Here is an 11,127-nt window from a genome sequence, read left to right as displayed (position 1 = left end):
GAGCACGTTCTCTCACCTGATGTCGGTGAAGTCAGACAAACATCTGCAGCTGACGTCATCAGAGCTGCTGCTTAACGTGGGAAAATGTTGTTAAACCGAACAAAACAAAAAAGCTTAAAAGTAAAAGTGTGTAAATTAACTAAAGCACTAAGATAAATGTAGTGGAGTAAAAAGTACAGTATTTCCCTCTGAGGTGAGATGAACTCAAAGTAGAACGTGGCATGAAAAGAAAATATCTAAAATCTGTACTTGCACCATACTCCATCTGAAAACTGACTGTTTTTAAGTTTACTTTGCTGTGGGCAGATTTCTATGACGGCTAAAACATTTTCATACATTGAATAATGACCTTCAAAATGTCCTCAACGATTCTGCATACATCCAACACATCAACATTAAAGGGACATTTCAGAATGTCAACAAAGAGTCACTCTACCATCTATATAGAAACACAGGACAGGAAGCTGCTGTCATTCTAACTGACTGTTTTCTGAATGATGATTTGAACATCAGGCTGAAATTATCCAACTGTAATCAGCTGAAATTCAAAAGTTACTTTTTACTCCATTACACTTGTCTGACAAATGTAGTTTCTGGTTACTTTTCAGAATAAGACAGTCAGTATTTAGTCCCACATGCAGCTGTGATGGATACGAAGTGTTTATAACATTAAACAACATATTTGAGGTCTTTGTTAAATCCATCTGAGGAAGTGTTTTTCACAATAAAAGACAACTGAATAATAAAACTGGTGTCGTGTTTTATTTTTAGAATTAAATGGAATTTGTTTCCTACGAGCATCAGCCAGCTGTGAAGAAGAAGAATAAAACTTTACACACTTCAAGCAATTAAAGTGAACTTATACCACTACACATTCAGAGTACGTAACGGCACCATTATACGTGATTTTCACAGAACTTTTGTAATCCTGCTGACAAACCAACAAACCCACCGTCTAGGTTTATATGCAGTAGTTCCAGATGTGTCCCGTCAGGTGAAGGTCAGCAGTTAAAGTGGTTGGCTTCTTTACCTTTCAGGTGTTCTTGTCTTGGATGACTTTGCAGTTCAGACTGACTTTTACACTGTAACATTACCGTCAGAGATGTCATCACTGATGGACTTACCTGAGGAGAGACCTCCAGGGTGTGGAAGTAGCAGCTTGAACTTAAACAGTCCCTCAGATCAGATCCAGACTGAATGCAGGAGGAGCTGACCCCAGCTTGCCTCTATATGTTGACTGATATCTCCATCCTGTAGAAACAGCAGAGCCACAGTCCAGCTCTCTGCTTCCTTCAGGGTCCAGTCACAGTTCAAATCAAACGCTCTCCGTCATGTATCAACTCCAGTGTTCCAGAACAGCTACTGGACAAGCCCGACAAGTGCAGCTCCTCTTCTACCTGAGCAGGTGAGTCCAACAGCTTTGCCAGGTGAGTGGGTGCTTTAAGCTGAGCCTGAGCTTCTACAGTCCAGGTGAGCGGACTCATGGCCTCCACACTGGAACTCTTCGGTCCACATTGGAGCAAAAACAAAAAACAAAAATTAGAGAAATGCAATGTTAATCAGAACAAACAGACGGTTCCTCGTCGGCAGGACAATGAATTTTAATACTAAAAGGTGAGAGACTCATTGAGACTGAGACCGACCCACTGAAGAAGCGAGCGCTCGCAGTCCCTTTATACTAAAACAAAACAAACATTTTATCAATGGATGAAACAATGAGTCATATCCACACTCCAAAAATTAAAACCATCTTTAATAGTTTACAGGGACATGGTGGTGTGTTGAAGCAGTTATGAGCAGACTCCTGTGACAGTGATACGTTGCTGTGTGTAATAACATCATCTAGCTGACGTGTTTGTAGTAGATGGCCGGAGATGTTATCAGGCCCAGCAGCTTTACTCGTATTCACTCTCAGCAGGATTTTTCTCAGATCTGCTTTGGACGCTGACAGTGGCCCGTCCTCTGGAGGCAGAGTAGACTTTCAGGCTGACTCTTTGAAGCTCATTTGGGAACATGGCCTCACACATGATGACAGTGCTCCAGCTTTTGTAGACTGTGATGTTCTGGATCAGTTGTCACATATCTTTAGTGCTGCTGGAGTTGAAGTCCCTCTCCAGTCACTGCTGCCGTCTCCTCTTTGCCTCCTTGAGGCCATCATCTTCGACTGTGTTGAAGCACGAGGCATCATTGATGTCAGCACAGTCTTGTACCTGGTGGCATGGATCAGTCCACCCACCCAGTGATCCAGGATGCTGTAATGGAGCCAGGTTTAAGTAAAGATGTCCGTTTCCCATTGCTAAGCCTGAGACTTAGTTCATCAGTTTTTATTTTTCAGCAGCCAGGCAGTAGCCAGTAGGCTGGGTGGTGAAACCGCCTTCTCCTAACTCTCTCCTCCTTCTCGTCCTGCGGTGATCGCACTGATTGCAGTGGCGTCTGGTCCGGCTGGTCCGGCTGACTGGTCAGAAGATGCCGTGGTTAGTGATCGGCCCCTTTTAACAAAAGATGATGATGGTGGAACAAAGTCAACTTTGTTTTAGTGCCGTACCACCAGGCTACAGAGCAGCTTCTTTCCTCAGGCTGAGACTTCTCAATCCTCAGGGCTCCGCCATTCAGTGATTTTATGATTAAAATGTAATTTTGTAAAAAATAAAATAATAATAATAATAATAATAATAATAATAATAATAATAATAATAATAATAATTCACTGGATGCGTAAAGTTGCATGCATGTCTGCACAGAGCTTTCACAGCTCACTGTCAATAAGTACTGTACAGTCAGTACTGGACTACAAGAGAGTTATACGCCTGCAAAATTAATCGAAGCTCTGCAGGGGTTGATTGGTTCTGGATGTGTGGTTATCGCAGTTGTGAAGGGTCAGCACAGCCTGCAGTGTTGGACGCAAAATCCCTGGCAGCGCCCCTTGGATTAAGGTCCCTGATCAGAAGAGCCTGAATCTGGCTGAAGAGACATGGCCTTTATACTGCCGCTCTGATAAACTTGGTACTGGTGAATAAACTAACTGGGTCACTGTCAAGAATAATCAGCTCTGAATGATTCTGTATTCTCACGTGACGATGATGATGGATGTTACTTTGCCGTTCAGGAGACGCGCCGTGTTGAAACCATAGAAATAGTCCTCGGTTGTGTATCTGGAATCTGCACAGAGCCCAAAGGATGCTAAGCTATACTATGCTGTTCAATGCAGCAGGACTGCACAGATTTGTACATTAGGGAGACAAAACAACCTCCATAAACGAATTGCACAACACAGGAGGACCAACTCCTCAGGTCTGGACTCTGCTGTCCACTTACATCTGAAGGAGACAAATCATTCATCCAGGACAACAATGTAAATATGTTGTCCAGAGAAGACAGATGGTTTAAAAGAGGAGTAAATGAATCCATCAATGTCAAACTGGAACGACCGTCTTTGAACAGAGGAGGTGAGTTCCCTCTCCAGTGTTGGGACCCACAGATGAAGTTGTTCATTATGGATTTCAAAATGGACTCAGTTATATACTCAGTTTCCCAGAAACTGAGTATATTTTTTTGTCAAGTACATTGTCAATCAGTTCTGTTGTTGTTTGCATGTCCAGTTGGTTACTGCTATTTGATCTCTGCTTTTTGTTTTAAGTGTTATATTTTCTCTGTAAGTGTTGATACTTTCCTCAATTCCTAATATATACATTTAATGAAAAGAAATTAAATGTTAAATAAACCTGATTTAACATGGTAGATCCTTTTGTGTTGTTTTTCATATGCAGTTATATTGCTATATATTACTAACCTTCTAATCACCTACTGATGCAATTTCCACTTCCTTTGTGTGGGTCCAGTGCAGTTGAACATATGAAATAAGTTGAAGTAGGCTTACTGCATATTCCTGTAGTTGCAGGGAGATATTAATATAGATTTCTAATCATCTAACCTTCATTTTGAACCAATTTGTCTATTCAGACTTCATTTCCTGTTATTTCACGACCTAGTAGATGACCCTTGGATAGTTTTACCCCTGTAATCATTCATTGGTATCACATAATTACAGAATAATCAACTCTGGTAACAAGTACTGATTGGGAAATACTATGTGCATGTCTTGTACAAGAAAAATATGTTTAGGCATTGTACTGTACACATCGGCACGTAAATATAAATGTGGCTGGTAGATTTTAGAATTTACCAGCCGCAGTGGCAGGTGGACAAAAAAGTTAATTTCCATCCTGGCGCACGCAAGTCTCATTGCTCGCGCACGGTTTATGTCAGTTTTCTATCCCCATACTCCTCACTGTCATTGTGTTATTGCTTCACTGACAGTACTAAGTAAAGTACAAAGTATTGTATTGGTTGAGGTGGAGCCAGTTTGAACTTTGAGGCAGTTTGATGTGTGATAGTGAATCATGTTTAATAAACTGATCAGATTTTTATTTCATCTTCATCTGACAAGTGACCGAATGAAGTCAAATATAAAGGAACATCTCTCCTCAGATGTGCTGCACAAGGAGAAAACAGCAGAACATGTAAATACTCAAGTGAAATACAAGTACTGCAAAGTTGTACATAATTACAGTATTTGAGTAAATTGACTTTGTTACTTTCATCACTGAAAGTTACAAAAGCAGACAGATCCTTCCAAAATAAAAGACTGACATTGTCAATAAAAATAATGTCTTTGATTTGATTATTGATCGTGTTTAAGTACAAACTGACATAAAGAGGCGACACTAGTTCCTGCTGGAGGAGTTAAAGAGCTCTGACAGCTCATTTAGTGACGCAGCTACTTCTTTAAAGTGTAACTAAACCCCTAGGTTTTGGCTGAGGTGCATCTGGGCTGGAAATTCAAAAAATGCCTTGATTGTGGGCGGGGCTCCACGAGCAGTTAAGACACGTCCAGTCACTCTGTGCAGCCTCCAACAGAGGCCCCTCCCCCTCCCACACCACCACTACACCTGCAGAAACACACACAGAGGGGCGGGGCCAACAGTGGTGGCTCGTGATGTAAGCTGCCTCCAAAACGTCATCGGCCTCCATCTCAGCCAATAGCAAAATTTGATTGTAATAGCCGGGTTTCAACCCATAGAGGGCAGTCACTCTTACATTTTTGCAACAAAATACACCAAATTGAAATACTTTGACTAAAATGTCAAGAGTTGGACCAGAATACATCAACAACACTACTTCACACCAAATACATTTGTTTTCAGCAGAAAAAAGTGGTTAGGGGGTTTAGTTACACTTTAAAGAAGCCCTCCACACATCATACCTAATGATTTACTGTGTGTCTGACGTGGGTTTTGCAGAAAAAAGGATAATCATCATGCTGAATGTTTTTAAGTGACAACTACGTTTCTCCTCATTAAAATTACATAACATATCAAAAGTGAATATTTTTATTGTCACAAGTTTACCTGCTGAACACAACACATCTGCTACGTCACAGAAAAAGTCCATTCTCAGTGTTTGTGCACATCACAAGTTTCCACGTCACAGTTATGTTTGAATATTGAATCAGGATTGGTTTCCAAACTATTTGTGATGTCACAGATCCTGCTCTGAGAGCCACCTCTTAAAATCAGATAGTCAGTTTCTACATAAATCATTGTACACAGTGAAGCTCAAACAGCAAAACTGCCCGAACAGGAAGAAACACAGAGTTCAGAGTTGTGAGTTTGAAGGAAAGATTTTCGCTGTTTCTAGTGTAGCTGAGCTCAAAACTGTTTCTTTAATGAGGAAATGATTCGACGGATAATTTTTACAATCCACATCAAATCCTCCTCGGCCTCCCTCCTCTTTCTCTTTCTCTCCTCCTCCCTCTTCTTTTTCTTCTCCTCCTCGATTTCTTTATCAAAGCACTTTTTACACTTGTACCTGTAGTGCCGACCAACAGCTCTGTAGTATTCACCTCTATTGTAAACATACATGTATATCCCATTCACAGTACTTTTGTAGAAATCATCGAAGGATTTACATGGAGGCAGGACATGGTCACAGTTGATGCAGGTCAGGCGGTCGCCCATTGTACTTTCTGATGGTGCATTCCCCATTTTTGAAGAGTTTTTTAGTACTTCAGTGATGATTTCTTCCGTGTGCAAACGTTATCTCCCTGAAAGATTAAAAAAGTAAAGTCATACTTTCTGATGTAACAACCATCCCAGACACTCGTGCTGCTTTGCTTCTTGATGGAAATGACAGAACCTACCAGCAGCCTTGTTGAGTCCTTACTGCAGTGGCCCAGGTTGCTGCATGTCACCACCTCTCTTAGCTGTCACTGTTATAATAAAGGAGAAATGCAAAACAAAAATCTTTAAAAACACATAACGTGCAATTATCTAACAAAGACAAACAAAACAAATTGAGTTATGGTTAAAGCATCTGTTAGGGGTTAGGGTCCGATAGAAATCAACCAATGTCCTCGCTCACCCCCTAAGATACACATAATTTATTTTACTATTAAAAATAAAATAAAAAAATTCTACTATTTTAATCCCACAAGGGGAAATTCTTTTTTTCACTCACATTACACACACACACACAATGTATAGAGGAGATGAGTGAAGGGGCTGCCACATGCACAGTGCCCAAAGAGCAGTGTTAGGGGTCTGTGCCTTGCTCAAGGGCACCTCGGCAATGCCCAGGATGTGAACTAGCATTGTCCACTACTAGTTCACATCATACTTTTCTTTCTGGTCCCAGTGGGACTTGAACCAGCCATCTTTGAGTCCCCAAGCCAAGTCCCTACAGACTGAGCCAAATTTAACCCCAAATTCCCTATTATTGTTGGATGGGGAACTACATATGGTGCCCTGTGTGAGGCAATGTACTGTTCGCAATCATTCATAATTGTGCCATTTAGATCTTTTAGGGTATTAAAGCAACACTAGGTAGTTTGGACTCATTACTACCCCCGGCTGGTTGAGAAGTGCAATTATCTGTTACTAGAGTCGTAAATACTGTCGCTGTACGAGCATCCCTGGGGAAAATGAATACATGTGAATTTATTGACGGAGCCGGCGAATCACGAAATTGTCTGAAAAAACCTCAATCGAGTGCCAACAACAAGCTAGATTCAGGGATAGCAGTTGGTAGTTTGTTAGCATATAGGCTGCACAGCACATTAGTATGCTAGAGTTATTCTCATACCGAGTTGGTGATAGTGATTGCACCAACTAAGTTACTTCCAAAACACAACACTTGGGCGTGAATGTGTTTAGTAACGTCTGAAAATATAACTATGTTTTCGGGAGTTACTGAATACAATCGCAAGTTGACGTTGTGTTTGGCGTATTAACTACAACCAACTCGGTACGACAACAGTAAGTAGCATGCTAACGTTACCTCCCGATCACACTGTTCAACAATTACGTTGATAATCTGCATGAACTAAGGAATCTGCAACTTTTCAAGACAAGACGTTCATAGTGTTTTAGTAAGTTAGTCACCGTTTACAGTCACTACATGAAAATGTGCAAGCTGACGTGTTTGGTGTAATAACTACAACCAACTCGGTACAACAGTAGCAAAGTAGCATGCTAACGTTACCTCCCGATCACACTGTTCAACTATTGCGTTGATTATCTGCATGAACTAAGGAATCTGCAACTTTTCAAGACAAGACGTTCATAGTGTTTTAGTCAGTTAGTCATCGTTTACAGTCACTACATGAAAACGTGCAAGCTGACGTTGTGTTTGGTGCAATAACTACAACCAACTCGGGACGGCAACAGTAGCTAAGTAGCATGCTAACGTTACCGATAACAACAATAGCCTGACGTTACCTCCCGACCACACTGTTCAACAATGATGTTGATTATCTGCATGAACTAAGAAATCTGCAACTTTACAAGACAAGATGTTCACAGTGTTTTAGTAAGTTAGTCATCGTTAACAGTCACTACATGAAAACGTGCAAGCTATCGAAACGGACAGCATTAGCTTATCTCCCGGCTTTATTATGAACTGTGGACAAATAGAGCCCCTATGAACGCCACATAACAACAAATCAACTCAAAGTAAAAGTCGGTAAGATAATAAATATGTATATATGTAATATATGACTTACAAATCCAGTAGCATCTAGGCTAGGTCGCCGTCAGTTCTTTCAGCTCACACCACCGAGCATAAGCTGGTCTAATATTTATCTGTGTCCGGCTCATGTTATATCACTTTCTCTTTTTCTTTTCTTCGCCTCCTCAGACAATACCTTCTTGGCTTTTTTAGCTGGCTTGGCCATGGCGTTGGTTTACAAAAAATCCAAGTAGCTGCTGGCTAAATCCACCGATGAATAAACGTGTCGTAAAGCAGGTCGCACTAGACTTCTTTACGTCAGGTAGGTACCTACCCGCTCTGAGAAGTTACACAGTGCGGTTTCTGCCGGCGCGACCCCCCTCAGGCTGCAGAGGCGTCACCGTTCATCCTATTGACCCTTATTCTACCACTTAACTGAGTTTAGAAATATTATTTTAAGGTCAAAAGACTACCTAGTGTTGCTTTAACTCCCACTTTGTGCCATTTGCTATTGCTGCTATTGATTCACGTTGAAAATGCTCTGCAGAAATTGTAAGAACTTCAGTTCAGCATTGATCATATTTAAGTACAAACTGACATAAAGAGGCGACACTAGTTCCTGCTGGAGGAGTTAAAGAGCTCTGACAGCTCATTTAGTGACTGAGGTGTCTGTGGCACTACACATTCTTAGCTATGATTTAATTTTGACATGTTACTTCTGTTTGTGGGGGTTAAGGAAAATGTCTGATGGTGAGGAGATCTGTGAGGAGAACTCACAGTCATTAGTCAGCGCTATGTGTGCTACAGGTCAGCTGGAGGACAAGATACCAAACTGAGCTCAACTCTCAGCTGGTTGGAGCCGGCTTAACTATACATTTCCCTATAAGGACAGAGAGACAGTCAGGTCAGTTTTAGGGTGTAAGTCCCAAAGAGGGACATCAGCAGAGTTAGGTAATTTATAGAAGATGAGACAGTCAAAAGGGGTCGGAAGCTGATCAACTCCTCCTTCACCTATTGGATAGATGGACCCTCAATCCACCAAAGTGACCAATTAGACGAAGTAGGTAGGTGCAGGCGAAAAGGACTTTAAAAAGGCCAGCGCAGACAGAGAAGGTTAGGCGGGTACTTGTAGATTTCCTAAGATCGAAGGTTCGACAGGATTTCTGGTAGAGCAGAAGGCAAAGCCTTAGGCAGAGCTTTGTCAGATATTGGGAACACCGGGTGCGGCTGCACTGGTTCGGACGCAGGCTTGAAATCTGTTTCAATAAAGATTGCTCTATCATCTCACCCAGCCTGGCCTCCGACAAATTATATTATCACCAAACTACATTCTTTTTTTTTTTTTACATCTTTTTTATTACACATCAGGAGAAAAAGAAAATAAATTAATTAATAAATAAAAAAAAAAAAAGAAAAAAAAAAAGCAGCAACACATATTCACTGATATCAGTGGAGTATTTACGCATATATGTACATGCATGCCCATACACATGCATGCCCATAGGCCCTACATGCACACATACCTATACATCCCCATATATATATATATAGGCTACACATATACATACATATTTACATGCTCATGCATACACATAGTGTACATTTTATGTTATGGTCTACCTATCTACGTAAGGTACAGATTCGGGGTTAAACTAAACTAATCAAGAGTCCCTTTTAGAAAATTTCTCCAAACTTGAGAGTAGTGGCAACCAAAATTCTTGAAAAATATGACCACAATTATTTTTTTCCAAAGTTAATCTTTCTAAGGGTAAAAATACTGAAATCTGATCCATGAAAATTTTAAAGGTTGGAGGGGAATCATCTTTCCAAAATAGGAGTATACATTTCTTAGCAAAGTATGTAATCATAATTAATATCCTGCATTTTTTCCTATCTAACTGAAGATTCAACGAATCATTTAGCAAATACAAACTGGGGCTTAAATCATATTTTATTTTCAAAACAGGTTGTGTAAAAGAATGAATTGAGTTCCAAAAACTTTGTAAAAGATCACATTCCCAAAACATATGCATAAATGTCCCAGCCATCCTTTTACATCTAGGACATTTTGCTGAAATATCCTTTGAAATTTTGTGCATTTTTGTCAGTGTTAGATATATTTTATGGATGAATTTAAAATTAGATTCCTTAATTTTATTACTAGTATATGGAAAATGTGTTCTTTCACAGATGTTTAACCAGGTGTTTTCTTCAAAGTTCATCCCTAGCTCCTTCTCCCATATCTTCATTAATATCTGGAAAGATGATTGACCTCCTTTTGAGGGAATATTATAGAATTCACTTATCTTCCCCTTTATTGTCTCCGAGGACATAAATATGTCTTCTGTCTCAGATAGTCCAAATCGCAATTTGTTTTCTTTAATAAGTGAATGAACAAGATTCCGAATTTGTAAATATTTAAAAAAGTCTTTGTCAGGAATGTTGTATTCCGATCTCAAGTCATTGAAGGATTTTAATTGCGTGTTCATTTTAAATACATTTTTAAATTGTATTAAACCAGAGCTTGTCCATTCCCCTATATTGATCGTTGTTTGAATGTTCAGATCTGGATTTTGATAAATAGGGGAGTAAATAGAGGTACAAGAGGTTATACCGTATTTTTTCCTACAGTCTTTCCATGTAAGCAGAGTATTAAGAGAACATTCTTTCTAATAACATTTATTCGTCCTAATAATGATAATGGTAGGGAGGACCAATTTAACAAGTCTGATTTAATCCTGTGTACAAGGGGGGTGTAATTTTCCTTAAAGAGATGGTCTAAATTGGGAGTAATATTTATACCCAAATATTTAAAACCTTCTGGTGTCCAATGAAAGCTACAGGATGTAAGCATTTTTTCCGTTGGCACCATGTGTAAGAGAGCAGCATTAGATTTATTGAAATTTATCCTATATCCGGAGTAATTTCCAAATTGTTGAATTGTGTTTTGTAAGTGTGATATTGATTTCTCTGGATCTGTAATGTATAGAAGAATATCATCAGCATATAAGGAAATTTTATGTTCATAATTATTAATCTTTAAAGCTTGAATGCTTGTGTTATCTCTTATACTTGCTGCCAGTGGTTCAATCACCAAAGCAAAAAACAATGGTGACAAGGGAC

Source organism: Pagrus pagrus (genome assembly GCF_965226575.1).
Source record: "Pagrus pagrus genome assembly, chromosome: 4".
In the NCBI taxonomy this organism is placed as follows: Eukaryota; Metazoa; Chordata; class Actinopteri; order Spariformes; family Sparidae; genus Pagrus; species Pagrus pagrus.
Note: the sequence above shows the minus strand (reverse complement) of the source record.